Genomic DNA, 14,583 nt, shown 5'->3' on the forward strand with positions numbered 1-14,583 from the left:
TTAAATAAAATCCAAATTACAAAATGTTCAGTTTTCTTTTCTCAAGCAAAATCATTACTTAAATTTCTGAGTGTGAACGTTGGACTTCTAGAAGTGTACTGTTCCCTGAGATTTTAGTGTGACAATTTTCCTTTAAAACTCAAAAAAGAAAACTTACTCATAAAAAATTATATAATGGTTATACTGGACCTCTCATTTACAGAATCCTGGCTACGGCCCTGATGCAAGTATGCGATTAAAACGAACGTAAGAGTTGGAAAAAAGTCGCCATTGATATAACATTTATTCAGTTTAAAGACTTGTTAAATCATTTTCACTTTACCTGCATCAGGCTTGGCTTCAGGATTTGTAAAAGGGTGGTAAGGGGAGAAATGAGAGGCGGATGTGACATGGTCTCTCCCGAGCCCGAACGTTTTATTTATTTTGGAGGGTATATTTATGTTTACTTAAATACTTAAATATAAAAGTTGTGTTTTTCTTTCATAAAAGTTGGATGAAATTACAGTAGAGTTCCGCTAGTCCGAACTTATTGGACCGAGACCTGTTCGGATGAGTATATTTTCGGATTAGCCGAATAACTGCCGCAATGCAACATCGTGTAGTAAAATTTTCATTTCATTTCATTTCATTTCATTTATTAGCGTCCTATATTTGACAGTACATATGTCCAGGTTTTGTCAATAACATTATAAATAAAATACATCATAATACACTAACAAAACAATATATATACAAAAAAAATACATTATAACACAATAATATATGATACAATAAAAAATGATAATAAAAAACAATGCAGCAATTTATGTAGATGCACTGAGGAATTCATTAACAGAGTATGGAGCTATTCGTAGTAGGTAATCTTTGAGATGTCGTTTAAATATGGTATGTGATTGGGATGCTGTATTTAACAGGGATATCGGTAGAACATTTATTAGTTTAAGGCCCATGTAGAAAGGGTTCAATTCGTATTTTTTTGTTGAATGAAAAGGAATATGATTCTTATAAATGGATCTGGTAAAGTGATTATGTATTTCATTATTCTTTACATACTTAATATTTTGAATTACATAAATGACAACCGAATATATATAAATGGCTGGAAATGTTAAGAGTTTGTTATTCAGGAAAATAGGCCTACAAGAATCTGTCTTACTAAGATTATAAATAATTCTAATAACCCGTTTTTGAAGCTTAAATATCTTTAGCCAATTTAAGGAATTTCCCCAAAAAATAACACCATATCTCATTATTGAATATATGTTTGCATAATACATAGCCATTACTGCTTTATGTGAAGTTACAGTATTAATAGTTTTTATGGCAAAACAAAGAGAACTAAGTCTACGACACAGAAAAGATATATGATTAGTCCAATTTAGATTCTCATCAAGATTCAGTCCCAGTAATTTTGCTGTTTTTACAGTATTAAGAATATTATTGCCAATAGTCACTTCAATATTATTTAATCTATTTATTTGAGAGTTAAAATATATAATAGAAGATTTTTTAATATTTAGAATCAGTCTATTATCAGTAAACCAAGTTTGCATTTGGTTGAGGGTTATGGAAATTCTTTTTTGTAGTTCCTGTAAAGTCTGGCCTGTTACTATAATGGAGGTATCATCTGCAAACATGATAGTCTGGCCATAATCTAGAAACAAAGGTAAATCATTAATAAAAAGCAAAAACAAAAGTGGACCGAGAATTGAACCTTGGGGAACACCAATACCAATTTTCAAAATTTTTGACCTAGAAGTAGTGGTAATATTATTATAAGTCACATTAATACTAGTAATTTGTGAACGATTTGATAAGTAAGATTTTATAATATTGTTTGCAACACCTCTTATACCATAGGTATTTACTTAATTTTTCTAATAAAATATCATGGCTTACACAATCAAATGCTTTGGTTAAATCTACAAGTATGCAAGCTGTCAAGACTTTATTATCTAAATGAGAATAAATACTATTGAGTAGAGTGAACAATGCTTGTTCCGTTGACTTGCCTTTAACAAAACCATACTGATAACTGGTAATTATATTATAACAATTTAAGAATGAAAGCAACCGTTTTAATATAATCTTTTCAAGAATTTTTGAAAAATTTGGTAATAAAGCAATTGGTCTATAATTATTAATGCAGGTAGTATCACCCTTTTTATGTAGTGGAATAATTTTCGCTATTTTGAGCCTATCAGGAAATATGCCATTTTCTAAACATTTATTAAATACATAGACAAGGGGCTTTTTAATGTGTTCTGCACATGATTTTATTACAGAAATAGGAACATCATCAGGACCAACAGAATTTTTATTTTTCATACCTCTTATTATTTGAGTAATTTCATTTTCATCTACTGATGTTAGGTACATTGAATGCAAATGCAAATGAATATCAAGTATTCTAGGTGATATTCCTGTATTTATAATGGTTGAATTGTTTTTACATCTATATAAGCATTTGATTATTGAGTCAAGCCATAAAAAATAGTTTTTTTCAAACACAAAACATTTTTAAAATCCAAAATTCGTTCGGATTAATTGGACTCCTCTTTATTAAGGTTCGGTATTTTAGACAGTGAATTTGTAAATATTTCAAGAGCATTTTGACTTATTTGCAACTACATCCTTTCTTTGTATGATAACCCCCCCCCCCCCCCTCCTTAACTTAAAAGTCTTTTTGGAGCCACACCTGACCAGCATATTTCACCTCCAATTCGGAGGACCTGCTCGTGATGTCACTTCCGGAGAAAAGTACATATATAGACTAAGTATGTACTTCAGGTGAATGCGGACACGACCTTATGCTAGCTAGGTAGGCCCAGATAAAAACTGCGTAGACACACAGGAATTCCTGGGCTCTGTCATACGAGGAGTAATAATGGCATGCATTAAAGCAAGCAGGATAAATAAAGAACATTCGAAAATTCCAGGATTCCCTGGGAAAGAAAAAAAGGGGGCCGGGGGGGGGATTACATATTCATCATTCCCATTTTACAGTTACGATTTTGCAACCACAAGCAGGCCCCCACAGTGTGGGGAGGGGGGGGGGGCTCTTTAATTCTACGGAAGGGCTCAGAGCCTCAGACCCTCTGTTCTCCCCTGGGATTTACGCCAATTGCAGTGGATTGTGTAGAAAAGCTCTACCACGCTAATGATTTTTTTTAATGACGCCAATACAAATTGATTTACTAACTACATTTAGATATGTATCAAACACTCGCTCGAAATTTAAGTAGGTAGCACGATGGTGATTTGGAAATGTGTATAATGCAAAACGTAAGCTGAGAAAATAACAACAGCAAAAAGTTATTGTCCAAAGCATGTCTTCCTGATAGATATTGTTTAGACAAAATCGCTTACATAACGTGACCATTTTGTATATCAAAAGTGCCAAATGGATAAACACAACCCGACGTTGTAAAGTTTTTTAAATATGGTAATGACTTAATCACACTGCGAGCACAAATTATCAGATTTTTTGTTACCTACTTCAGTCATCAATACTGCGTGATATTTATGGACGTTATAAAACCTTGTCATGTTAACCTACATTTCTTTATCGGCACGTGTAGGAAGAATACGCGTGCCTTGTTTATCGTAGTCGGCCCTGATAACGCTACCACCGGGATTGTCATGGGGATTGTGATCAACGACCATATATCATTTGTGATGCTCAAACCCAATCTGATCGGGTGTGATGTGTCAACGTCAATTCGCTGGCTACAATTAATTACAGACAGAATGGTACCCGAAACATAAGGGCAAACTGCCCAAAACCGGGAGTGACTTTATGCATTATGTACGTGATTACTGGAATCGCTATTTTTATTATTTAAGTGAAGATATAGTATTCTTTTATTTTTACTGTTTCTTAATAGCTCTAAACCCAATATGCGATTGCCTCAAGTGTAATTCTAAAACTTGAACGACTGGTAAAATAATTTGTACCTTCTTACGGTGTGAGTCATATATGTACTATAATTGTCGCACGGGCAGATCAGTAGCGCTTCGAGCGGCGACACCAGAGAACCTTTCACTCCAGTGTTGCCTGGGTGCGCCGGTACACAGCGCTCAAGTCGTAGTTTGGACCACGCACGATACTGGAAAATTTATATTAGAGGTGTAAAAGTAACGAAAAAAAGCGTACCCATATGTATTCGTTACTATAACAATTAGTACTCGTTACTATCGTATCGTTACGTTACTCGTTACTTCTGATACCGCATAACATGCTATGTTATGTTGCAGCAACGAATCGAGTCGTATTGCGTACGCATACAGTATGACGTCGCGTAAATAATAATAAATAGAATATAAACAATTAACAATATTTAATAATTAACAGTTTTTGTTAACCAAGAAACAATTAAATCTCTATTAGAGCGGTTTTATTATATTATCTCTTTTAAGATAAAAACAAAAAAAAACATGAAAGTACGCGATAATAAAAAACAAAAAACATTCATATTTCTAATATGTAAAAAATACTTTCTTATAAACACATTCATACACGGACTTCCAAGTATTTAATTTAGCTTCTTCATTTTTGCGGATACCCTGTCATACAAAATATTTTTACTTTCTATTACAGCTATCAAAAATATATCAAATGTGCCTTCCATTTTGTTGTTTGAAAACAATAACAAACTACTCAAGTCAACAGCACCAATACTTTCGTGACAATTGTTATTTTATAAGCCCACTAGCGTAGTACTTAAACTGTTTGCTGATTGGCTACCACCAGGGTCGCGCACAGAAAATAACCTAAAAGTTAAAATTTAATTAACTTTCTGTGCGCCGATCCTGTGCTATTTTTCTGTGCGCGTGCTATTTGCCAATGTGGCAGCTCTCATCTAATAGTGTATGTTGAACTTAGGTGCGTCTGTGCTGTTTGCGTGCTATTGCGAATGTAGCCCGGGCTTAACGGCGCTGGTAGTAGTGGAACACATAATATTATTCCTAATTAAATCTTAATTTTTTTTTTTTTAATTTTCCCCAGATTATTATTATTAATTATTTTTTCGTTTGAATGCTTCGTAAATGCCTAAACAATGCCTTAAATGTTTTCCACATTTATTAGTTAATTTGAAGTGGTGAGAGAGAATGCCTCGCTCTTGTATTGCACCTGGCCGTAATAAATGTTACGGCTTAAAACCGTCAAGGTTTTTCGTTTTTATACCTACCTAACGATCCTGTTAAAAGAAAAAATGGTAAGCTGCAATACCAGGAAAATTAAGAGTTGAAATCTTATTAAGAAGAGGGTCGGAGTCGGGGCTCATCAATTTGGCTTAAACTGTGTGAGTAGAAACATGTAAATTTTTTTTCAACGAGCTAAAATATCTCGCCTGAGTGGACCCTAGGACACGAGATAAAAAATATTTAAACATTGAATTATTTCATCCATATTTTTTCATTCATTTCTATGCGTACCGGCATGGTGTGATGGTCAAAAACACTAATTGGCTATCCGCTGGCTATGGTTCGAAACTCACCCGTAATAACTTTTATAAATATTAATATTTTTATTTCTCGTAACATTAATTTTTTTAACTAAGAAAATATATATATATTTAACAGTTAATATATAAATTTAAAATTAATATATTCAATTTATTAAAGTTGACCAATTTAGTTAATTAAATTATTTAAATAGGAATTGCTTTAAATGGTACATTTTTGAATTGTGAATACTGTAGAGCGTGGTTTGTGAATTTAAATTTTGTCCTTCAATAGCAACGTTTTGTTGTCGTTGATTCCCTATTTTATATTTTTTCTCTATTCTCTTTCGTGGGTTCAGAGCACATGGCTCTGGCAGCCGTTTCAAACCCCCCCCCCCCCCCCCCTCATTACAATCGCTTTTTGCTACAGTTTGTAACAGTCTACAGTTGGAACAGCGTCTCGCCACGTGTCTGCAGTGATCTGTCATAAAAACGTTTTATTTTATTGGAAAATTTAAAAAAAAGTAATGTTTTTTCTGGTAATAAATAAAAATCAAAGTAAATAATTACTTGCTAGAAATTTCGTAAATATATATTATATTTAAAAATTATCGCCCAATTATTTAATTTAACTGTTTCAACATATTTAAATTCTGTAAAATGAAAAATTGGTACCAGAAGGTTTTGAACCCTAGCTGGCATGTTACCTGACCATACCAGTGACAACTGCACCACGCCAATCAAATAATAATCATTGAAATTTTTTTTTATTAAATTGTACTTCAAAATCTTTAAAGAGCTTTGTCTGGCTTCCTAGAGCCCACTAAGACGAGATATTTTAGTATGTTAAAAGGGGCACCTACCTACCTCTACTCGATTAAGGCCAAATTACCTGCCAGCAAGTTTGCTAGATGCGCGGCTACAATGTTCTAGGAGCGAATGTACTGTCCCTAATCCCTTCTATCTCTCTTTCTCTCTCTCTCTCTCTCTCTCTCTCTCCCCCCCCCCCCTCTAATACACACTCTCCCCTGGAGGACTACCTGAGGGCACACAATCACTAGGTACTTGACAAGGAGTCCTTAGCCTCGCATTGACGATTCCACTGGAAATTTCAGCTGAATATCAGCATCGTGCAGGGCAGCCAGCTTACATATCGGCCATCAAATAGCCACTGTACGAGATTCAAATGACCATCACTAAAGATACAGAGTTTTCCTAATTCTAAAAGACACTTCATTAAAAAGGCGAAACAGCACCCCTTTATACCGTGGTCATAAGAAAGAGAGATACAGCAAAAATGAGATACTTTCGATTCGGCAGTCCAAAAAAGTAAGTATACTTGATTACTGTTCACTCACGAACTTGTGACCACGAACGTAGACCAAGCATAACTTTAACATACCTCGTATTTATTGCCGCGGGAGAAAACTGATTAATTGCAATGATTATTTAGACAATAGAATGATAGAGAACATAAGCTTATAACAGTGCATATTGATGCACTTTATCCAAGAAAATGACCAAATAGTTTTAATTAGCAAATTAATTATCTCTCTCCAATATTTTTTTTTTAATAGTGTATGGTGTTTTTATATTACTAAAACCCAAAAAAAAAGAATATAAAAAACATTTCTTCTATAAGTACCAATATATTTTTTAAATATAAACAGTACAAAATACATGTTACAGAAGTCTACATATAAGTGTTCCTATGCTTAAGAACATTTCAGGAGGCGCTATCCTATTTTCAAATTTCGATAACACACAAACTGTATACAAAAATACCCAGTATACATTTTTTTTGGGAACTAGATGCCAAAAATATTTTTTTGTTGGCAGACAAGCACAATTTTGTTAATTTTAGCCTTATATATGTGTGATTTCCATTTCCGAGATCGCAAAAAGTTCTTTTTTAGCATCCTCTTTATTTGTAGAATTACAACATTGATTTGATATTTTCTTCCGAAGTGTGTCCTAAAATCTAAAATAATTAACTATCTTTAGAACTGGATTTCAAACACGTTTTTGTAAAAGTACACAATTATTTTTACTGTATATCCGCATACAAAGTACAAACCCTTTGGAATACTTTCCAGCTTAATTTGTTTATCCTCGTTAACTAAAAGTAACGTTTCCTTACATATTTCGCTCATATTGTAAGGAATTAAAATGATAAGTGCCTAATCAGCCAAGATACCAACATAAAATAATTTTATTCGCGCGATGATTAGGTGTAAAAATTTATTTAACATGAACTAATTTATATTTTTTGCTCATAAGCTAGTCTATTAAAAAAAAGACCGATAAATGCTTGTTTGCACCTCTCAGCATAAAAAAAAAACAATTTCGAGATGATCGGTACGTACATCTTAACAAGTTCGAGGCGAAATCATCAAAATAGCAGCTACAAATACACATGGTGGTATATCACTGATATCATTTGTATCAACATGTATTCAAAACACTTGAATGACCTGCTGCTTTTTCGATTGGATTGAACAATTAGACACTTATGACACAGATTAGATAGTTGCAGACTAATCACACCCACCCACTGTAAGCATGGGTGTAGCTAAGATTATGTTATAAAATCAGGAAAAACATGTTCTGAATCATGACACATGTAAACAACTAAAAAAATAAAGGTGGGAGGTTGATACAATAATTGTCATGTATGTGGGGTTCGACACCCATCTGCCTAGCGAATTTCGTTGGCAAGCCTCAGCAAAGGTTTCAGTTACCAGATTCACCACACAGGTTTGCTAAATACCTACAATTAGTTTTTATTTTTAATTTTTAGTTAAAATACTTCAATCCAATTTCCCCTTCTGGCTACTACTATCATGATTGTAAAAGTCTCAGAATTATTATTTTCCATTCAAATAGAAAAGTAACGTAACACACGGTATACAGCCAAATAACGAATAATAAATTGGAAATTTGTTAACCGTATGTTAGAACCTAATGAAAAGTAAAAAAAAAAATCTATATACTACCATTTATAGCTAGTATGTTGTTTCAGCAGAAGTTAAATATATCTTCTGCGGACCTTCAAGTTACTTGGGTGTATAAGCTACATTGCTTATGAGAACATATACAAATTAACAATGGTTTGTATTATCAAAAAATGTTACCTAGATGACGAAGTTGCTAGGGACATACGTTTTTAAAACTTCCACAACACAAAACAAATTTTTATAAGCATATATACAACATCTTAAATTATTATTTCCAACTGGCCTCGTGGCCGTGTGGTTAGCATTGAAGGTCAGCCGGCCGGCGTCGTACCATCCCATATCTCTGTTATCTATCACCTCAAAAATAGCGGAGCGCATAGTCCTGGCCAGGTTGGAGGCGGAAGTAGCCCGCCTACAACCGCTGCCAGAATTCCAGTTGGGTTTCCGACGACATCTATCAACCCAGCACGCATTATCTCATGTCACCGACCAAATCACCTTCAACTTCACCCAAAGGATCCATACCGGCGTGGTGTTACTAGACCTGAGTCGTGCATTCGATACAGTCCATCACCAGGCCCTAATCCTCAAGCTAGCCTTTCTGGGATTCAATCCTGCACTTCGCTGCATCCTTCACTCTTTCCTGGAAGCCCGAACATTCCATGTGAGGGTGGAAGGGTCCACATCATCCCACAGAGACATCTCAGCAGGAGTCCCACAAGGGTCTACGCTCTCACCTCTCCTATTATCTTTGTACACCCATGACATCCCTAAGCTCCCCGAATGCACGATAGTCATGTACGTGGACGATACCGCGCTGATGGTATGCCATCACGACCCCGTCCAAATTAAAGCCAGGCTGACCACGGCCATCAACTCAGTTAATAATTATTTTCTATCTTGGGGCATTTTCTCTAACCCCACCAAAACTGAAGCAATTTTCTTCACCAGACGACGCCCCCGTCTGCCACCAGCACTGTTTGTGGGAGGCGCAATGATCAAATGGAGCGATTCAGTGAAATACCTCGGTGTGACACTGGACCGCACACTGCGCTTCTCACCGCACTTCTCGTCTGCCACTGCTCGGGCCTACCGCGCATACAACTCGCTTTCCACCCTTCTCTGCCCCCACAACCCCCTGCCAGCCACGGACAGAGTGCACCTCTTCAAGGCGTACATTGTACCTATTGTGTTGTATTCATCCGTAATATTCGCCCACGTACCCGACATCCGCTTCCACCAACTAAAAACACGCTTCAATAAATTACTCAAATCAACACTGTCACCGGAGTCCTTCGCTCCCCCTACTACGCTCTAAGTAGCGATCAGCAAAAGTGACTGTTTTATTTTCTGGTACATTATGGAATCGTGTAACGGACATGTGAATTCAACGTGAAAAGAACCAACACAAATTTTTAAAATCCTTAATTGTAATACAGAATTTAATAACTTCGAAAGAATAATAAAAAAATTAAAAGATCTTTGCAATCCCACTTTTTGCTACTTCCAAGGGAATATTTTTCAAGTGTTTTCTGTATGTGCAAGGAACGATCGTTGTTTTGTGAAGTACCACAGTGTTTGTACGAATAAATTAAAAAAAAAAAAAAGAACGTAAGCTTATATTTAAACATAATGGAGACGGAAAATAACGGGAGTGGAATTTATCAGGAAGAAGAGAAGACGTGCGCCATATAAGGTAAACGACAAGAAGATACTATAATTGCTGAGCGGTAATAAAAAAGAGGCACAGACGTAATGGACAGTGAAACAATTACCCCCGCCCCCTGATGTAGGGTTGGAATGCTGGCTCATGACAATTACGTCAGTCGGTCCGATGCCCTTTCCAGGCATAGTTCCCTGCAGTGCTATTAGTTTCATTTGAAACTAGTTAATAGTTAATGATCAAGCTTTCCAGCTTATGGTCTCTTGGCATCAAGCAAAGGCTGTTCATATTAGAGAGGAGATCAGCGGTTTGGACCACACAATGGGCCAATTAAAAACCCATTAAACACAATAAGTCACCTGTCACCAACACCCTCTGCCACCCTCACGTGATTTAAATTGCACTTATGTAAGACTGTTTTATGGTTCATTAATGCATAAAATAGCACTTGTTTAATTCATATAATTAATTCTTTAAACTAATTATGTGTTGCGTTTGTCTTCTCCCTACTTTTTAGTATTTTACCTACACATATACTTCCCCCGTTCTTTATTTGTTAAGGGTGTGTACTGGGTTTTTAAAGTTTATTTATTACTGATTTTTATTAGTTTTATAATCTTTTCTTAGTTTATTAAGGTTGTTCAAGGTTTATTTAATACTTCCTTAACACTAAAATTGTCTTACACGTACATAAGCTTGCCTCAGTTTGGGGTAAGTTAGAGTTTAAGAGGGTGTCCATGGCAATATATTCCCTTTACGCGGTGGTCGATCTCTCTGTTACCAGTATGCCGAGAGCCGGGCTTGTGGGGTAATGCGTGATGCACTGCAGGGGCGTAGCCAGGGGGGGGGGGGGGTTAGGGGTTCAAACCCCCCCCCCCCCCCCCTTAGCACCAAATCTTTAATTAATTTCTTATTCATCACTCAAACAAATTTCATATTAAAATTAATAAAAATTTTACCATTACAATATTTAAATTTAAATACCGAAAACTGCTAAAATAGCATTATTTTACACCTTAAAATCCAAATTTTCCCGGGGGAGAACCCCCGGACCCCCCGCTTTAATACGGGGGGGGGGGGGCCGCATGCTTCTTAACACCCCCCATACACAAATCCTGTCGACGCCACTGATGCACTGCCATCCTGAGAGGCAAACTCTCCTCCATAAATGCCCCTGTGTTTGCAAGCTATCGGTGTGCCTGATCATCCGTCGTTTTACGGTGTTTTAGAGAAATATACAGAGCGTTGCATAAGTTAAACATTTTTTAAAACATTTTAAAGGTGTTTTCACTCTCCTACATTACTGTTTAAGGGGTCCGCCTTGTTAAGGGTGCATCTGTGTGCTGCAATGGTGGTGCTATCCAACATCAAAGCCTGCAACTTTCTGTGACATTATTCAAGATGAACGCCACCAGCGAAATCTATCAGAGAACTTCAAAACCAACATCCAAGATGGCCGAAACTACTATCACATACCAACAATGTTCACAAATAAGGTAAGGGTGAGACTACCCTCTAGAGACCAACCAATAAAATGTCTTAAGGAGGTGGGGGATGATCACTAAACACCTAAGGAGTTGGATATTAACTGAGGGAGGTTGTGAAGAGGGGAAGGGGGAAGGGTGTAGGGTGGTAAGGTACTAATTGGAATTGATGGGGCGAGTAAGATAAGAAAAATAGCTAGGAATGCACTATAGTTCCATATGGCCGAAATTAAAAAAAAAAACTATTTTGCTTCGTAGTTACTTTTTTAAGGGCTTTATTATTTTGCTAAAATATTTTCATCATATATTCACTAAGTGTAATATAATGAGTGTAAAAAGTCGCGCAATTGATGATAATTACGAAGACTTGAGCGTCTTTTTACTCCTATGATAATTATACTTAGTAAATATATGTATGTTGAAAATATTTGTAGCAGGACAACAAATGAAAGGAAGGCATCACTTTAAAATGTAAGAAATAGCCATTTTAAGTGAACGTAGCGACGGGACATGGTGCGTGAGACCGAGCCTTGATGGGTCGTCGAAGGAGAGATCGTGAATGTGGCCGTCAGGCTGGATGTGAGAGCTGTTAAAGCTTTATGTCGCTAAGGGCGGCTCTCTTGTGCATCACACGACTCTTCGTCTCTGCATCACACGCATCTTCGCCTCTACGCGCCAGGCACCGAACTGGCTTGTAGTCTTCGCGTCGCTAACGGTAACCCTGTAACTCTATGGTGTAACTATCTGCGTGCCCGATGGGAAAGTATTTGATCCTCATTTTTAATTAATTACCAAAAAAGCTGATACAATTGACTTTTATTCATAAACAGAAGTCTAAACACTAATTTCCATATTTATAACTTCAAAATTGACCAATTCTCATCCCCTATTTAATCCCAGAAAGGGATGTATTTTCAATAATTCTTTCTTAGTGCTCATCTACGTTATATAAGGAACTCCTATGAAAAAATACACGCTTTCATCGGTTACAGCTGTGCGTTGACTTGTCAGTCAGTGTAAGAGTTTAACTAACTAAAATATTAAAGATAAAGACTCCCATCACGTCCCAATTCTGCTTACCATATGTGCTGTTTTTAGAATTTTTCATAGGCCTACCTAAAACATCAGTGAAAACCACCTTAGAGCCATTTTCTTTGGCTAAAAAAAAGTTACAGATGAAACCACGAAACGAAGCTTGTATGTACAAGTGCAATGGCTCTTGATGCTATTCGTAAACAGAAAGGTACAATAACGGTTGATTGGTTTGTAACTTTAACACTTCGTTCGGTGACCGAGACAGGCGGCCGTCTGAGTTCGTGAAATGAACAGGACGGAATAGGTTAGGGCTTGACGTTGGCATTGAGTTCATTACAGCCAATTCGGAGTGCGGAGACAACAATGGAGCATTGGTTGAAACGGGAGTACCCCGAGTAAATCCACCAGCTGACGGCAATGTCCAACACGTTTCCCGGATAAACATGGCGAAAGGCGAGTGCTTCTACCACATTTTAAAAAATTATATATATAATATTTTTGACGATTTATTTGACTTTGTGATTAACTGTTGACCAGGATAAGATGTTGGGAATTCACACCTACGCCGTAACCGGGACTCGAAACCGGAACTCATCGCACCGAAATTCGGCGCACATCCGGTTTCGCTGATGAGGCCGGCGTTACTAAGCACACGAGGCCACGAAAACAATCGGTTTTTCGGTCCGTGGTAAAGAACCATCCTGCAGAATTTCTGGGAAACATGAGGGACTGCAATCAAGAACGGTTTATCACTGCACTCCCAGCTTGATAATATTATTTTTGAGCGATTCCGCATTTTCACGCACTCGATGCTCGGATATGGGAAACCACGAAGTCCCCGTAAGCAGTGGCGGCCGTCAGTGGGGTGGAGGGGGGGGAGAGGGGTTAAAATGTCAAATATATTTGCAAATTATGAGTGAAGGCAGTATGTTACTTTTTATGATGCAATGTGAGCTGTTACAACACATACGATTCCAACTGTGTGAGAAGTCGCGTCGCCTAATTATGTAGGCCCATGTGTCAGTGTGTTAGTGTCAATACTAATGTATTTTTTAAATACCCGTGTTGAAATATTATTTTTTCTACTATTTTTCAAACAAACACCCCCCCCCCCCCCATATTTCTGGATGCGCCAATGCCTGAAAGTGCTGCTTTTGGTATACAGCTGAAGGATGCAACATTCAATACGATTAGAATTTAAGAATTTTTTTTAAGTGTGTAACTATAAAATGCAATTAAACTAATACAAACCATATCCACAGGTGTAAAACATTATCAAACATACGCGAAAAATAGTTTATCACTGACTAGTCTATGTATTGAAAGCCTTGGTGCTGTTGTTTTTGTAGCCGGTTGGAATTCGACACCCCGACGAAGCTTTGTTTACTTTGATAAGGCTGCTTTTTATTTGACCCACTGAGTATAGCTCTTTACCAATAAACATTTTACACAAGAGTGGCCGAAAATTGTTGATCCGATATGATCAGCAAATACGTTATATCAGGCAGGCAAGTAGGGCGATAAGAGAAAAAGCTAGCGAGCGAACAAAACTTCTCCGACTACTGAAGTGTGGCGAGGACTATGAACTCTCTCAACTTATAAACTATGCGCTTCCCCCGATTTGGCTTGTTTTATTCAGTTCACTGCGACAACCATCGATGTCTCTTGCTCGATAACCTGTTTATCATAATGGCCCATATTTCAAGCTTAATCATTTCTTAAGAAAGGCGAAGACGTAGCCACTACATATTTAACTGTTCCTAAACATATATATTTATTAATAGTATTTAGACTTGAATATTTTTCACATTACGGCGTGGACTTACGCATTCAGAAATTCTGTTGTTGATGCTCTAAGTTGCATCACATATAAACCAACCGCCAACTGCGTTTTACATTTACTCAGGAATCTGAATTTTGGATCTAAAATTTACGAATAGGGAACAAAGAATCAGAAGGTTTATTTTGAGCTTTTTGAAACCTTTGCGTGGAACCTT

This window comes from Bacillus rossius, chromosome 1 (assembly GCF_032445375.1).
Source record: "Bacillus rossius redtenbacheri isolate Brsri chromosome 1, Brsri_v3, whole genome shotgun sequence".
NCBI classification, from domain to species: Eukaryota; Metazoa; Arthropoda; class Insecta; order Phasmatodea; family Bacillidae; genus Bacillus; species Bacillus rossius.